Raw genomic sequence first — 14,919 nt, 5'->3', positions numbered from 1 at the left:
ACCTGCATGAACATGGTTCCATTGTTTTAAGCCAGTGAAGGACAGAGACCCTTGATGTTAATTTACACTCAAACTATTTTCTTTTGACAAGAAAGACACCCCAGATCATGTTTTGGTATCAGCCATTATTAGCTACATCAACTTCTTTCATCCCAAATTATAATTGTTTTGTTCCTCAGAGGGTAAATGAAAGCTTTTGGGTTCAAATGCTTTAGAATCTACCGCTTAAGACATTTCAAAAAAAGCAATAATGATCTAGTTCACCTGCAGGTTCTGCTTAAAGAACGACTTCTGTCTCAAATCTGAAATCACATTTCACAATTGGAGTTATGGTTTTTAGTCTGTGATACTTTAACAGGCGTTTTGCACTGAATATGTATTATTTCAGTTAGCCTTTTTTTAAATAGTTGCTTGTAAATGTCATTGTACATACTGCATATTTTGTAAAGAAAATAAGAACGTGGTTTCCTTCTGCTACAAATAAAGGAGTTTCTTGTTCTGAGATCCATCTCCTAAATCTAAATATGTAAATTACTTAGTCTTTCAATTAATTCAATTAACTGATATTAGTCAATACATCACCTGGTGAGAAACGAAAGAGAATAATCCCCCTGTAATGACATGTTTTACCCAATTCTATTTGTTTTTATTTGTGTGCAGTAATAAAAATGTGTTCACTCAATCAAACACAGACTTTTCTCTGGTACATATCAAGGTGTTTTAATTGTAAGTATTGACAGAAATGGTTGTGTTGTTGACATCATGAGATATTACTGGGTGCCCAGGAGGGGGGGGGGGGGGGCACTGTTACAGGAGGGGGTCGCAGTTCCGGAGCGATCCACTAGGTGTCCTCCTCCGACAACCTTAGGCACCTCCTCACTCACATTCTGGACTAATCATCATCCTATTGGCGTCACCTGGCTCTACATTTTAGTCATTTTAGCAGATGCTCTTATCCAGAGCGACTTACAGTTAGTGAGTGCATACATTTATTTTTATTTTTTTATTTTTCATACTGGCCCCCCTATATGCCCAGCAGTACTAATCTGTAGTGGCGGCAGGTAGCTTAGTGGGTAAGAGCGTTGTGCCAGTAACCGAAAGGTCGCTGGTTCTAATCCCCGAGCCGACTAGGTGAAAAATCTGTCGATGTGCCCTTGAGCAAGGCACTTAACCCTAATTGCTCCTGTAAGTCGCTTCTGGATAAGAGCGTCTGCTAAATAAAAAAAAATTATTATTAATTATTAAATTATTATTATTATTAATTATTATTATTATTAATCAGTGTCTGATCGGAGACGTATGTACAGGTACTTGAGAAGTGTTCTCCCTGTTTCGTAATTTGTTTCAGTCGTAGGTAGTATTTCATATTTTGGCTCTCAGATGGTTTTTGGAGACTTATTTGCTCCGCCTTTCTTTTATCATGAGAAGTCCGTTATTTTGTATCCTGGTTTTGGGACCACCAGTAAAGATCCTTGTTTCACCATCTCTGCCTACTGTCTGTCCTGCACCGCACCTGGGTCACACCTCACACACCAACCCTTACAAAGTATATACAGGGTGTAAAGTCTGTTATTTATAGAGCATGTATCTACAGGATGTGAAGTCTGTTATTTATAGAGCATGTATCTACAGGATGTGAAGTCTGTTATTTATAGAGCATGTATCTACAGGATGTGAAGTCTGTTATTTATAGAGCATGTATCTACAGGATGTGAAGTCTGTTATTTATAGAGCATGTATCTACAGGATGTGAAGTCTGTTATTTATAGAGCATGTATCTACAGGATGTTTATATAATGACCAGGTGATGAGTGAATTATGTAATAGAGTTTACCAACTTCAAACATTCCTATTTTCCTAGTTTATTTTTTTTAACTGGTATATTTTAGAAAGTTAATCAAATGGATTACTTTCCCATTGGACCTATATTTTTGAATAAAAAGGAGCTTCCTCTGTCAGCGAAGAATCCAGAACAAGAAACTTTATCTCCGTTCCAAATGACATGCTATCCCTATATAGTGTACTACATTTGACCAGGTAGTGCACTATGGTGGGTCCTTGTCAGAAAGTAGTGCACTATATAGGGAATAAAGTGCTATTTGGGAGGCGTCTGGCTTGTGTTATGTGGTAATAACGAGCTGGCATCAAAGATCAGTGGTTGGCCCAACCGATTTATACATTACACCCATTCTAAATCATGATCCACTTTCCTCTCCTCTCACACCTTTCCATGTCAATACCAATCTGACATAATAAATGGCCCACTGTTTCCCATTCAACTAAAAAAACAGGACTTGAGGGAGGGTGTTTTCACAGGATGGATATAACTCCACCTACCGAGCCGCCCTCCCTTAACAAGCCCAGAGAAATTAGACCTGACAGGGGGAACGGCTGCACCTAGAGCCGCTGGGTCGGTCGCGGGACTGGAGGGACTGACTGACCTCTGGGTGAACCGCTGAGCTGTGTCCCCCCCCCCCTCCTGTTGTGACAGCACCTCCAACTGCACATATGTCATGCAAACCTACAAATCAAAACTCCTCCCGCTATAATCGGACAGAGGAGCCCTGCGCAGTGCACGAGAGAGCCACATCGAGGTATTAATGGAAGATGTATTGTCATTAAAAAAAAGAAACTGTGAATGAAAGATGCTAAAAATAGTTTGATCTGTCTTAAATTATCCTAGTGGGTAGGTTACAGGCTACTAGTGATAATGTAAAGTAGAAGTCCGTCTCTATGCATGGCTCAATTAAAACGTTTTTATTCCAACAAGTGGGAAGCTATTTTATCTCTTGACCCAATTACACTGTTACTGTAAATTGTTTTAATTAAACGCTTTATTTGATTTGTGTTATTGACAGACAGCGGGAGATAATAACCGTTGTGCTGTAATTGCTGCTTGGTGTTCGGTTCATGCAGGGTCCCTGTCCCCTATCTCGTTATTTGATGGACAGTGAACTTGGCGAGGTTTGGTGCGCGAGGAAGTTCACCGAGATGTCAGGGTCCGTGTTGTAGGGCACCGGCAGGTCAGCACGAGCGCTTGGGAATGAGGAGAGAGATCCCCTCCGGGCGTTGCAGAGCCTCTCCAGCATCCAGCTAATCGCTGATGACGCGCCCCCGACACCGACCTCATCTCTCGCTCTGTTTTCACTCTCACGCACAGACAGAGGGCGCGCGCATAATAGTTATTAATTTTGTGGGACGGGAAGCACGCAAACATCACAGGTGGCCATTTAAGTCAATGTCCTGGTCTCATCTAAAGGGAAATGTATGAAAAGTCACGGGTCAGATGGGGGTTTTATGGGCTATTAAAGGCGTGTATTACAGACCACCTGGATATAAGAGTTACATGATGGGTCCATATGGAATGTACAGTGAGGGATGTAGTCAGTGGTGGGAAAAGTACCCAATCGTCATACTTTAGTAAAAGTAAAGATACCTTCATAACAATAATATAATATGCCATTTAGCAGACGCGTTTATCCAAAGCGACTTACAGTCATGCGTGCATACATTTTTACGTATGGGTGGTCCCGGGGATCGAACCCACTACCCTGGCGTTACAAGCGCCATGCTCTACCAATTGAGCTACAGAGGACCACATAGAAAATAGAAAATGACTCAAGTGAAAGTCACCCAGTAAAATAATACTTGAGTAGAAGTCTAAAAGTATTTGGTTTTAAATAGACTTCAGTATCAAAAGTAAATGTAATTGCTAAAATATACAAATATACAAGTACTCCTTTTTGATAAGTGTGTGAATTAGACAATTGTCCTGTCCTGCTAAGCATTCAAAATGTAACTAGTACTTTTATGTGTCAGGGGAAAAAGTATGGAGTAAAAAGTACAGAATTTTGTTTAGGGAATGTAGTGAAGTAAAAGTAAAAGTTGTCAAAAATATAAAGGGTGACATCAAGAAATTGGGCCACTTTTTGGTAAATCGTTTGGGACAATAATACAATACCATATATGCCTTTTCCATGTGTTTTTATGATTAATAATGACTGTTTTGATAATTTTGTGTTGAAATTATTTAATAAAATATAATTATTTAGGCCCTACAGTTCTTGAAACATCAGCTCTCCAAGCATATTTGTTGGATGAGCAGTTTCAGGTAAAATGGGCCACAGCTTCAGGTAAAATGGGCCAGTCAAACTCCAAAGGGAAATAGTCATTTATCATCAATTTTAATTTTTAAAACACAGTTGCTTATACAGCCACATAACATTTAAAACTGCATTAAACAAAAATTCATATGTGCCATTCAAAAAACATTTTTGGGTGCAAACCCACATATTCAAATGTGCAATTAAAAAAATCAATTTTGGAACAGCATAGATCAGTGAACTGTCAGTGGTGTGTGTGTGTGTGTGTGTGTGTGTGTGTGTGTGTGTGTGTGTGTGTGTGTGTGTTGGAACAACACATTTAGAACAAAATGTGCATTCACAAAAATACAAAAATTCACATTCCAAATTATTAACTGATATGTTTGTGTGAAAACTTTTCAAACACAGTCTTTGCAAATGAAGGGTAGCACATGATGTGCACATTCTTGCTTTAGTAGCTTAATAAATTCCAGATTATGCGTGGCTACTGTGGCCGTCAAGGAGGAGAAGATGGGGCCTGGGGTCATCCCTGGGGAGGGACTGAATGAACATTTGACCCATTCCAGAAAGAGGTCAGAGGTAATCCAGCCATTGTCTGAACACCTTACGCTGGTGTTCTCCGGGCATCCCTGTAGCCACTCAGAACGAACACGCTTCCCCTTAAAAATAATTATTGTTCGACTGTATGTACCTTCTGCATTGAACGCTGCCAGACAAGTTGTTGTCTCCCCCTTCTCTCCGGCACACACCTCCACACATGGCTGGCCAACCTGTCCAACAACCTTTGTCGAACCGAACTGGTCCTGAAGCCCAGACTCGTCACAGTTCCATATATGTGACGGTGTGCCCTCAATACCCAGCTCGACCAAAAGGTTCTCATGCACTGGTTAAACCACTGGCTAACCACCTCTTTGTTAAGTCCAGCAGCCCGTGCTGCAGACAGGACCTCTGGCTTGCGCATCCCAAGCTCTGGGTTTACGCTTTAGAAAGTTCTGAAACCAGTAATATCCGGCCCTTCCTGCTGTCAGGGAGAAACCAGATATGTCGTTGTTGGCTGCAAAATCAAAGGCCACTTGCTGGACATCACGCTTTGTGAAGGGAAACCCTCTGCGCCAATGTCTTGAGGGTGGCAGCAAGCTCCCTTTCCGCCTCCTCTGGAAGGTAGGGCTTCCGCCCTGACACATGTTCACTGCCAGTCACCTTTCCGCTGATGCGTCTTTTGCAGTGTGGATCGCAGCACACCCCATGCTCGTGATAAGAAGTGCACACACACATCACTGTAATTCCTTTCTTCACTCCCTCCCTGTATTCATCTAAGGCACCCTTCATCCTCTCCTCTTTCCACAGATTGTAGTTGTTTGGCCTTCCTTTCCCTCCCTGTTTTATCTTTTGTATCCTTTCCTCTCTGGTCCTTGCTCCTCCTCTCTTTTCTCTCGTTCTGTCTCCTCTCATTTCCTCTGCATTCCTTTCTCCTCACCTGTTCTCTCCACTTCCTGTCTCCTCTGCTTGTCTCCTCTCTCATCCTTCCCTTCCTCCTCTCCTTCCTCTCTCTTTCCTTCTCCCTCTCTCCTCTCCTCTCGCTTCCTTCTCTCGTTTGCCATACTCACTGTAAATAAAATACTACCATTATTACTGCTGGTGGGGGTCATGGTGTGTGTGTGTGTGTGTGTGTGTGTGTGTGTGTGTGTGTGTATGCACGTACATACACATACAAACACAAACACACACCCTTACACACAAACTCACTCACACACACTCAAACACATGTGTATGTGTAGTTTGTGAGTGACACAAATGATGGCCCATTTTAGCTGAAACCATGTGGCCCATTTTACCTCAAGGGGTTAAGGTAAATTGGGCCCCCAAAAAAGCATCACTTTTTCAAAAAAATGTTCATATACCAAACTAACAACATTATTTCTGATTGATGCCATCAAGATAGATATTATGCATAGTTTTTTATGGGCATGTTGTTGTTTTTACAGATTTATCATCCTTATAATAGTTTAGTTAGATTTGGTATGCCAGGCTACTCACCATGCAGCTTTCTGGTGCAGTCTTGATTTGAATTATTGCACTGCCCACCATAGCAACCATGAACCAATCAAATCACCTGTTACTTGTCAAGTACAGTTATGACAACAGTTTGAAATCCTTTGCAGTCATTGGCTCTAAATTCCAGAGGGGCTGGGACCCCCAAACCTTAAATGGCCCATTTTACCTGATGGCCCATTTTACCTGATATCACCCAATAGTAAAGTAAAGGACAGATACCCCCCAAAAACTACTTAAGTAGTACTTTAAAGTATTTTTACTTAAGTACTTTACACCACTGGATGTAGTACACTTGAACTTCAGCTTCAGCATGTGGAGTAAGGACATGGTATCAGTATGAAAAAAATGTTATGCACTCACTAACTGTAAGTCGCTCTGGATAAGAGCCTGCTAAATGACTAAAAAAATAAAATTAAAATAAATAAATAATCACTGAACTATTTCACACAATGTTATTATTCATGGTGGCAGCTTTGTTTGAAATAGCCCATATACCTCAAACGTGTAGTAGGGTAATGTCATAATACATGTATACATGTCCTTCGGTGTCTTGGATAGGCTTGTGGTTGAATTCCTAATCAAGAAATGTACATTTAAACGTCTGAGAATATCCTGACATTTATAGGCTATTTCTCCTCAAGCCATTTGCATGGATTCCGCCATACATAATGACGAGGTGAACTACAGGGCAATGCTCCAGCACCTCGGTGCGACCCGGCAGAGAGAGAATGGGAACGGGACATCCATAATGTGTCGCTTTAAATGTGGAGCCACGCTGTCTCCTGCTTGACTGGCTGATTCGCCTGTCCGCTCCACGTTATAGCTGTCGTAAAAAGTAATTCCACATGCACTGGGTGGTTCAGCGGTGTTGACTTTACATGTTTAGCCTACCAGTAACCTTGTTTACACTGAGACATTTTTTTTTATTTCCCACCAACTGACCCAAGTTTGAACCCACTGCAAGCAAGATATCATTTTTATAACAGAGGCCCTTCCACAGATACAGAGAGAGAGAGAGAGAGAGAGAGAGAGAGAGAGAGAGCACGCGCCACGGACTGCAGAGGAACACCATAGAGTCAAGACAGTAAACAGGTTAAAGTCTCATTCTAGATTAGACAAGTTTAACCAGAGTACACTACGTCACTGAATATCTCAAACTCTCAAAGAAAAAGGGGGCATATCGAGGAAAACTTGGCTTGTATAGCCTCCAAAGAATTAATGTCATTAATTCGTATAGCCTAATACAATACAATACAAACAACTTAGTTGTTACAAGAAAATGCTGGATTAAAGCTTTCACACGATTGTTTAATGATTTAATTGACCACATTAAGCTTTATTTAATGCTTGAGTCGAATAAAGCAAACACGTGTGTTGGAATTTAAAGAGGATTAAGGAAATTATTTAAATTCGGAGCCAACAGCGCAAATTGAAATGTATTGAAAGCTGTTCAATTAAGCCCCGCCAGCGGGCATTACATGCAGAACTCATCAAATGTAATGAGTCTAAACTGCGGGAATATTTGCAACAAAGAACCTTGGATGGTTCCCATTGTTAGAGGGACTTAACACCTTTTCAGAGTTAAATCCCCGATTGTGCGTCTCCAACAGGAGGTGGTATTAAAATGCGCCTCTATAACAAATGGGTTTTTTTGGAGAGGCCGCTACTCCGTGGGGCGGGGCGAGATGACACAACAATTAAAGATGAACTTTGTGTGAACTAATTTCAGTAGCCGAGCCAAGGTAACAGGAGGCCGAGACCTGGGGACAAGGGGGATAAAAGGCCGTGGAAACACCCAAGACTTTCAATAGCAAACAAACTCTCACTCCACCTGAAGTCCTCACAAGTTTCTATCTTTGGTTTGGTTACATCGACTCATCACGCGCACCAGTACAATGGCTTTGCACACTTTGGTAGCGACCCTTCTGTGCACGCTCGTGCTTCCAATCTTTCTCTTTTTAGTCGCGGTGAAGTTATGGGAGGTTTATTTGATCCGTGGTCGGGATCCCGGCTGTCGAGCCCCTCTCCCTCCTGGATCTGTGGGTTACCTTTCATCGGAGAGACGCTCCAACTCCTTCTCCAGGTAATTATTGCCACTTTCAAACTTAATAATAGTAATATTGTATAATATTACCTGTTGGGATGTATCTGTCTTCCGTTGATAATAAACAAACATTTATTATTCCTTATTGCAGAGGAGAAAGTTCCTGCGGATGAAACGGCAGAAGTATGGATACATTTACAGAACGCACCTCTTTGGCAACCCCACGGTGCGTGTCTTGGGAGCGAACAACGTCAGACAGATTCTGCTGGGTGAACATAAACTTGTCGCCGTGCAGTGGCCGGCTTCCGTCAGAACTATTCTGGGATCAGACACGCTCTCAAATATGCACGGGACCCAGCACAAAAACCAGAAAAAGGTGCGTTGGTGATTAAAACCTTTTTTGCATGCATAAAATATTTAAAATAGCAAATGTAATGTATTATTTTACGCATAGATATTTGGCTAGAACCTGCACCAATTTAATGTTTTCTTTAATGTCCCGTCTTAACGGAGAGTTGCTCCTGTATTTTAGGCTATAATGAGAGCGTTCTCCCGGGATGCTTTGGAACACTACATCCCCGTGATCCAGGAGGAGGTGAGGAGCGCCGTGAGGGGATGGCTGGAGAAGGACTCCTACGTGCTGGTCTACCCGGAGATGAAGCGCCTCATGTTCCGTATCGCCATGAGGATCCTCCTGGGCTTCGACCCGGACCAGATCAAGACCGACGAGCAGGAGCTGGTGGAGGCTTTCGAAGAGATGATCAAGAACCTTTTCTCCCTGCCCATCGATGTCCCCTTCAGCGGCTTGTACCGGGTAAGCAGCGGTGCATTAATTCTATGACATTTTAAAGAATGTATTTAGAATATTTTCAGGGCCTAAATTAATGTACAAATCCATCTCTTTCATCTACAGGGATTGAAAGCCCGAAATTTCATCCACTCCAAAATCGAGGAGAACATCCAGAGTAAAATAGACAGCGTCAAAGCGGTGAAACACAGAGACGCGCTCCAACAGCTCATAGACAGCAGCAGGAAAGGGGATGAGCCCTTCAGCATGCAGGTAACACTCTATCCTCTTCTCTTCTGTACATGGATCCCCCATCTTCAACAACAAGATACATGCATTTATGAATTTTTTTTCATGCAGTATATAAACAGATGATAAATGTACATTTTAAACCAGCTGTGGTGTTATAAGAATCAGAATCTTGCTCGGTGAGTTAATGATTTTATTTCTCTCTATCTGAAGGCAATTAAGGAATCAGCCACAGAGCTTTTTATTTGGAGGCCATGAGACCACTGCCAGTGCAGCCACATCGCTGGTCATGTTCCTGGGACTCAACCCCTGACATGGTCAACAAACTCAGACAAGAACTGCACCAGAAGGCAAGAAGCGGTTATTTACAGCTGGAAATCATTAATTCAATCAATATGAATCCAGTAATTTACTTGCACATTGATAACAGCCTTTAGATCTCATAGGCTTTATGGAATGATTGTGGAATAATAACTCTCTCTCTCTCTCAGGAGGAAGAAGGTGTGGATCTGCTGGGTCAGAGATGTGAACATTGAGGTGTTGGACCAGTTAGCACACGGGCTGTGTCATCAAAGAGACCTTGAGGATAAACCCCCCTGTACCTGGAGGCTTCAGAGTGGTACTGAAGACATTCGAACTCAATGTAAGTTAGTCTTTTTACAGATGATTTGAATACAATACTAACCAGTCAATGCAATGGTGTCTTTTTTTACAGATGATTTGAATACAATACTAATCTGTCAATTTGATTGATATCTTTTGACGGGTTAGTGACTAAAACTCCAGACCAGTTGTCTTAACAGTGCTGTGTTATTTTCTGTTTCCAGGGTTACCAGATCCCCAAAGGCTGGACCGTCATCTACAGTATCTGTGACACCCACGACGTGGCCGACGTGTTCCCCAACAAAGAGGAGTTCAACCCGGAGCGTTTCATGGCCAAAGCCTCGGAGGACTCCTCACGCTTCAACTACATCCCGTTCGGAGGCGGCTCCAGGATGTGTGTAGGGGAAAGAGTTCGCCAAGGTCCTCCTCAAGATATTCCTGGTAGAGCTCACACTGCACTGCAACTGGACTCTATCGAACGGCCCCCCGACCATGAAGACCGGCCCTACGGTCTACCCTGTTGACAACCTGCCCACTGTGTTCACTAGTTACAGCCGCACCTAGTGACAATAACACGCCTCGTATCAAAGCTGTGCTATGGAAATTGTAAATCTAAAATATTTGAAATGGTTTTAGATTAAATGATCCATATATTATGTTTGATATGTTAATACATAGAGTTGTGTATATGTTATCTTATGTTTTATAGAAAGAAACGGCACTACTCTCATGGATCACTGGCATTGCATTAAGGCGTCTCTGTTATGTACATTTGTGATTTTGTTATATAGCTTTTTGTATCTTACTGCAGCTTTATTTATGTTACACTTTCTTGTCTGGGCTTTATTTAATAAAAACATGTTTTGTCAAGAAAAATGTTGTTTTACTTCCATTACTGTTTAGATCTGGTATTGAAAGAAAATGCATGTTGCATCACAATTTCAAGCTAAATCTTAACAGAAATATCCTAAAATAAAGGGGTTGTAATTTTCCCTCTACACAGGTCACCACACTGTAGACTGGGTAGTCAGAGTAAAGGGAAGAGTTCATGTCTGAACAAATACTGATGAGAGATAATCGAACCATGAACTCCATGTTTATTATGAAACAGATGGTACAACATGGATTGACTTTCTACACATCAGCGATGGGAGGTCCAGATCCCTAAAGGAATGCCAGATTTTCAGACATTTTAAACACAGGGGAATTCTATTATCTAAAAGAAAAGCAATAAGTCAGGGAGGTGTACCCCCCTATTGATCCTGTATAATAACAGGGGGGGTGGATGGTGTGATGGCACAGCCAGGATCAATAGACCAGTATAATAACAGGGGTGGATGGTGTGATGGCACAGCCAGGATCAATAGACCTGTATAATAACAGGGGGGGATGGGTGTGATGGCACGACCAGGATCAATAGACCTGTATAATAACAGGGGGGGATGGTGTGATGGCACGAGCCAGGATCAATAGACCTGTATAATAACAGGGGGATGGTGTGATGGCACGGCCAGGATCAATAGACCTGTATAATAACAGGGGGGATGGTGTGATGGCACGGCCAGGATCAATAGACCTGTATAATAACAGGGGGGGGGATGGTGTGATGGCACGGCCAGGATCAATAGACCTGTATAATAACAGGGGGGGGGATGGTGTGATGGCACGGCCAGCAGCATTAAGAATCCCCAGTAGAATGTCGAACCCCCAGCAGCATTAAGAACCCCCAGCAGCATTAAGAATCCCCAGCAGCATTAAGAATCCCCAGCAGCATTAAGAACCCCCAGCAGCATTAAGAATCCCTAGCAGCATTAAGGTCCCCAGCAGCATTAAGAATCCCCAGCAGCATTAAGGTCCCCAGCAGCATTAAGAATCCCCCAGCAGCATTAAGGTCCCCAGCAGCATTAAGAATCCCCAGCAGCATTAAGGTCCCCAGCAGCATTAAGAATCCCCAGCAGCATTAAGAATCCCCAGCAGCATTAAGAACCCCCAGCAGCATTAAGGTCCCCAGCAGCATTAAGAATCCCCAGCAGCATTAAGGTCCCCAGCAGCATTAAGAATCCCCAGCAGCATTAAGGTCCCCAGCAGCATTAAGGTCCCCAGCAGCATTAAGAATCCCCCCAGCAGCATTAAGGTCCCCAGCAGCATTAAGAATCCCCAGCAGCATTAAGGTCCCCAGCAGCATTAAGAATCCCCAGCAGCATTAAGAATCCCCAGCAGCATTAAGAATCCCCCAGCAGCATTAAGAATCCCTAGCAGCATTAAGAATCCCTAGCAGCATTAGGATCCCCAGCAGCATTAAGAATCCCCAGCAGCATTAAGAATCCCTAGCAGCATTAAGGATCCCTAGCAGCATTAAGGATCCCCAGCAGCATTAAGAATCCCCAGCAGCATTAAGAATCCCTAGCAGCATTAAGAACCCCCAGCAGCATTAAGGATCCCCAGCAGCATTAAGAATCCCCAGCAGCATTAAGGATCCCCAGCAGCATTAAGAATCCCCAGCAGCATTAAGGATCCCCAGCAGCATTAAGAATCCCCAGCAGCATTTAGAATCCCCAGCAGCATGTCGAACCCCCAGCAGCATTAAGAATCCCCAGCAGCATTAAGAATCCCCAGCAGCATTAAGAATCCCCAGCAGCATTTAGGAACCCCCAGCAGCATGTCGAACCCCCAGCAGCATTAAGAATCCCTAGCAGCAGCATTTTTTGAACCCCCAGCAGCATTAAGAATCCCCAGCAGCATTAAGAATCCCCAGCAGCATTAAGAATCCCCAGCAGCATGTCGAACCCCCAGCAGCATTAAGAATCCCTAGCAGCAGCATTTTGAACCCCCAGCAGCATTAAGAAATCCCAGCAGCATTAAGAATCCCCAGCAGCATTAAGAACCCCCAAGCAGCATAGTCGAACCCCAGCAGCATTAAGAATCCCCTAGCAGCAGCATTTTTTTGAACCCCCCAGCAGCATTAAGAATCCCCAGCAGCATTAAGAATCCCCAGCAGCATTAAGAATCCCCAGCAGCATTAAGAATCCCCAGCAGCATGTCGAAGCCCCAGCAGCATTAAGAATCCCTAGCAGCAGCATTTTTGAACCCCCAGCAGCATTAAGAATCCCCAGCAGCATTAAGGTCCCCAGCAGCATTAAGAATCCCCAGCAGCAGCATTTGAACCCCCAGCAGCATTAAGAATCCCCAGCAGCATTAAGAACCCCCAGCAGCATTAAGAATCCCTAGCAGCATTAAGAATCCCCAGCAGCATGTCGAACCCCAGCAGCATTAAGGTCCCCAGCAGCATTAAGAATCCCCAGCAGCATTAAGAATCCCCAGCAGCATTAAGAATCCCCAGCAGCATTAAGGATCCCCAGCAGCATTAAGAATCCCCAGCAGCATTAAGAATCCCCAGCAGCATTAAGAATCCCTAGCAGCATTTAGAATCCCCAGCAGCATTAAGAATCCCCAGCAGCATTTAGAATCCCCAGCAGCATTAAGAATCCCCAGCAGCATTAAGAACCCCCAGCAGCATTAAGGATCCCCAGCAGCATTAAGAATCCCCAGCAGCATTAAGAATCCCCAGCAGCATTAAGAATCCCCAGCAGCATTAAGGTCCCCAGCAGCATTAAGAATCCCCAGCAGCATTTAGAATCCCCAGCAGCATTAAGAATCCCCAGCAGCATTTAGAATCCCCAGCAGCATTAAGAATCCCCAGCAGCATTAAGAACCCCCAGCAGCATTAAGGATCCCCAGCAGCATTAAGAATCCCCAGCAGCATTAAGAATCCCCAGCAGCATTAAGAATCCCCAGCAGCATTAAGAATCCCTAGCAGCATTAAGAATCCCCAGCAGCATTAAGAATCCCCCAGCAGCATTAAGAATCCCTAGCAGCATTAAGAATCCCCCAGCAGCATTAAGGATCCCCAGCAGCATTAAGGTTCCCCAGCAGCATTAAGAACCCCAGCAGCATTAAGAATCCCTAGCAGCATTAAGAATCCCCAGCAGCATTAAGAATCCCCAGCAGCATTAAGAATCCCTAGCAGCATTAAGAATCCCCAGCAGCATTAAGAATCCCCGAGCAGCATTAAGAATCCCCAGCAGCATTAAGAATCCCCAGCAGCATTAAGAATCCCCCAGCAGCATTAAGGTCCCCAGCAGCATTAAGAATCCCCAGCAGCATTAAGAATCCCCAGCAGCATTAAGAATCCCCAGCAGCATTAAGAATCCCCAGCAGCATTAAGAATCCCCAGCAGCATTAAGGTCCCCAGCAGCATTAAGAATCCCCAAAGCAGCATTAAGAATCCCCAGCAGCATTAAGAATCCCCAGCAGCATTAAGAATCCCCAGCAGCATTAAGAATCCCCAGCAGCATTAAGGATCCCCAGCAGCATTAAGGATCCCCAGCAGCATTAAGAATCCCCAGCAGCATTAAGAATCCCCAGCAGCATTAAGAATCCCCAGCAGCATTAAGAATCCCCAGCAGCATTAAGAATCCCCAGCAGCATTAAGGATCCCCAGCAGCATTAAGGATCCAGCAGCATTAAGAATCCCCCAGCAGCATTAAGAATCCCCAGCAGCATTAAGAATCCCCAGCAGCATTAAGAATCCCCAGCAGCATTAAGAATCCCCAGCAGCATTAAGAACCCCCAGCAGCATTAAGAATCCCCAGCAGCATTAAGAACCCCAGCAGCATTAAGAATCCCCAGCAGCATTAAGAATCCCCAGCAGCATTAAGAATCCCCAGCAGCATTAAGAATACCCAGCAGCATGAAGAATACCCAGCAGCATTAAGAATCCCCCAGCAGCATTAAGAATCCCTAGCAGCATTAAGGATCCCCAGCAGCATTAAGAATCCCCAGCAGCATTAAGAATCCCTAGCAGCATTAAGGATCCCCAGCAGCATGTCGAACCCCACAGCAGCATGTCGAACCCCCAGCAGCATTAAGAATCCCCAGCAGCATTAAGATCCCCAGCAGCATTAAGAATCCCCAGCAGCATTAAGAATCCCCAGCAGCATTAAGAATCCCCCAGCAGCATTAAGAATCCCCAGCAGCATTAAGAATCCCTAGCAGCATTAAGGATCCCCCAGCAGCAT

At 43.8% G+C, this 14,919-nt stretch overlaps 1 pseudogene; it reads left to right on the top strand.

Moving 5' to 3' along the window:
• Positions 1-7,912: 7,912 nt before the first annotated feature.
• Positions 7,913-10,432, top strand: LOC123486380 (annotated as a pseudogene).
• The last annotated feature ends 4,487 nt before the right edge of the window (positions 10,433-14,919 follow it).

Source organism: Coregonus clupeaformis, unplaced genomic scaffold, assembly GCF_020615455.1.
Source record: "Coregonus clupeaformis isolate EN_2021a unplaced genomic scaffold, ASM2061545v1 scaf1185, whole genome shotgun sequence".
NCBI classification, from domain to species: domain Eukaryota; kingdom Metazoa; phylum Chordata; class Actinopteri; order Salmoniformes; family Salmonidae; genus Coregonus; species Coregonus clupeaformis.
Note: the sequence above shows the minus strand (reverse complement) of the source record. Positions and strands in the feature narration are given on the sequence as shown.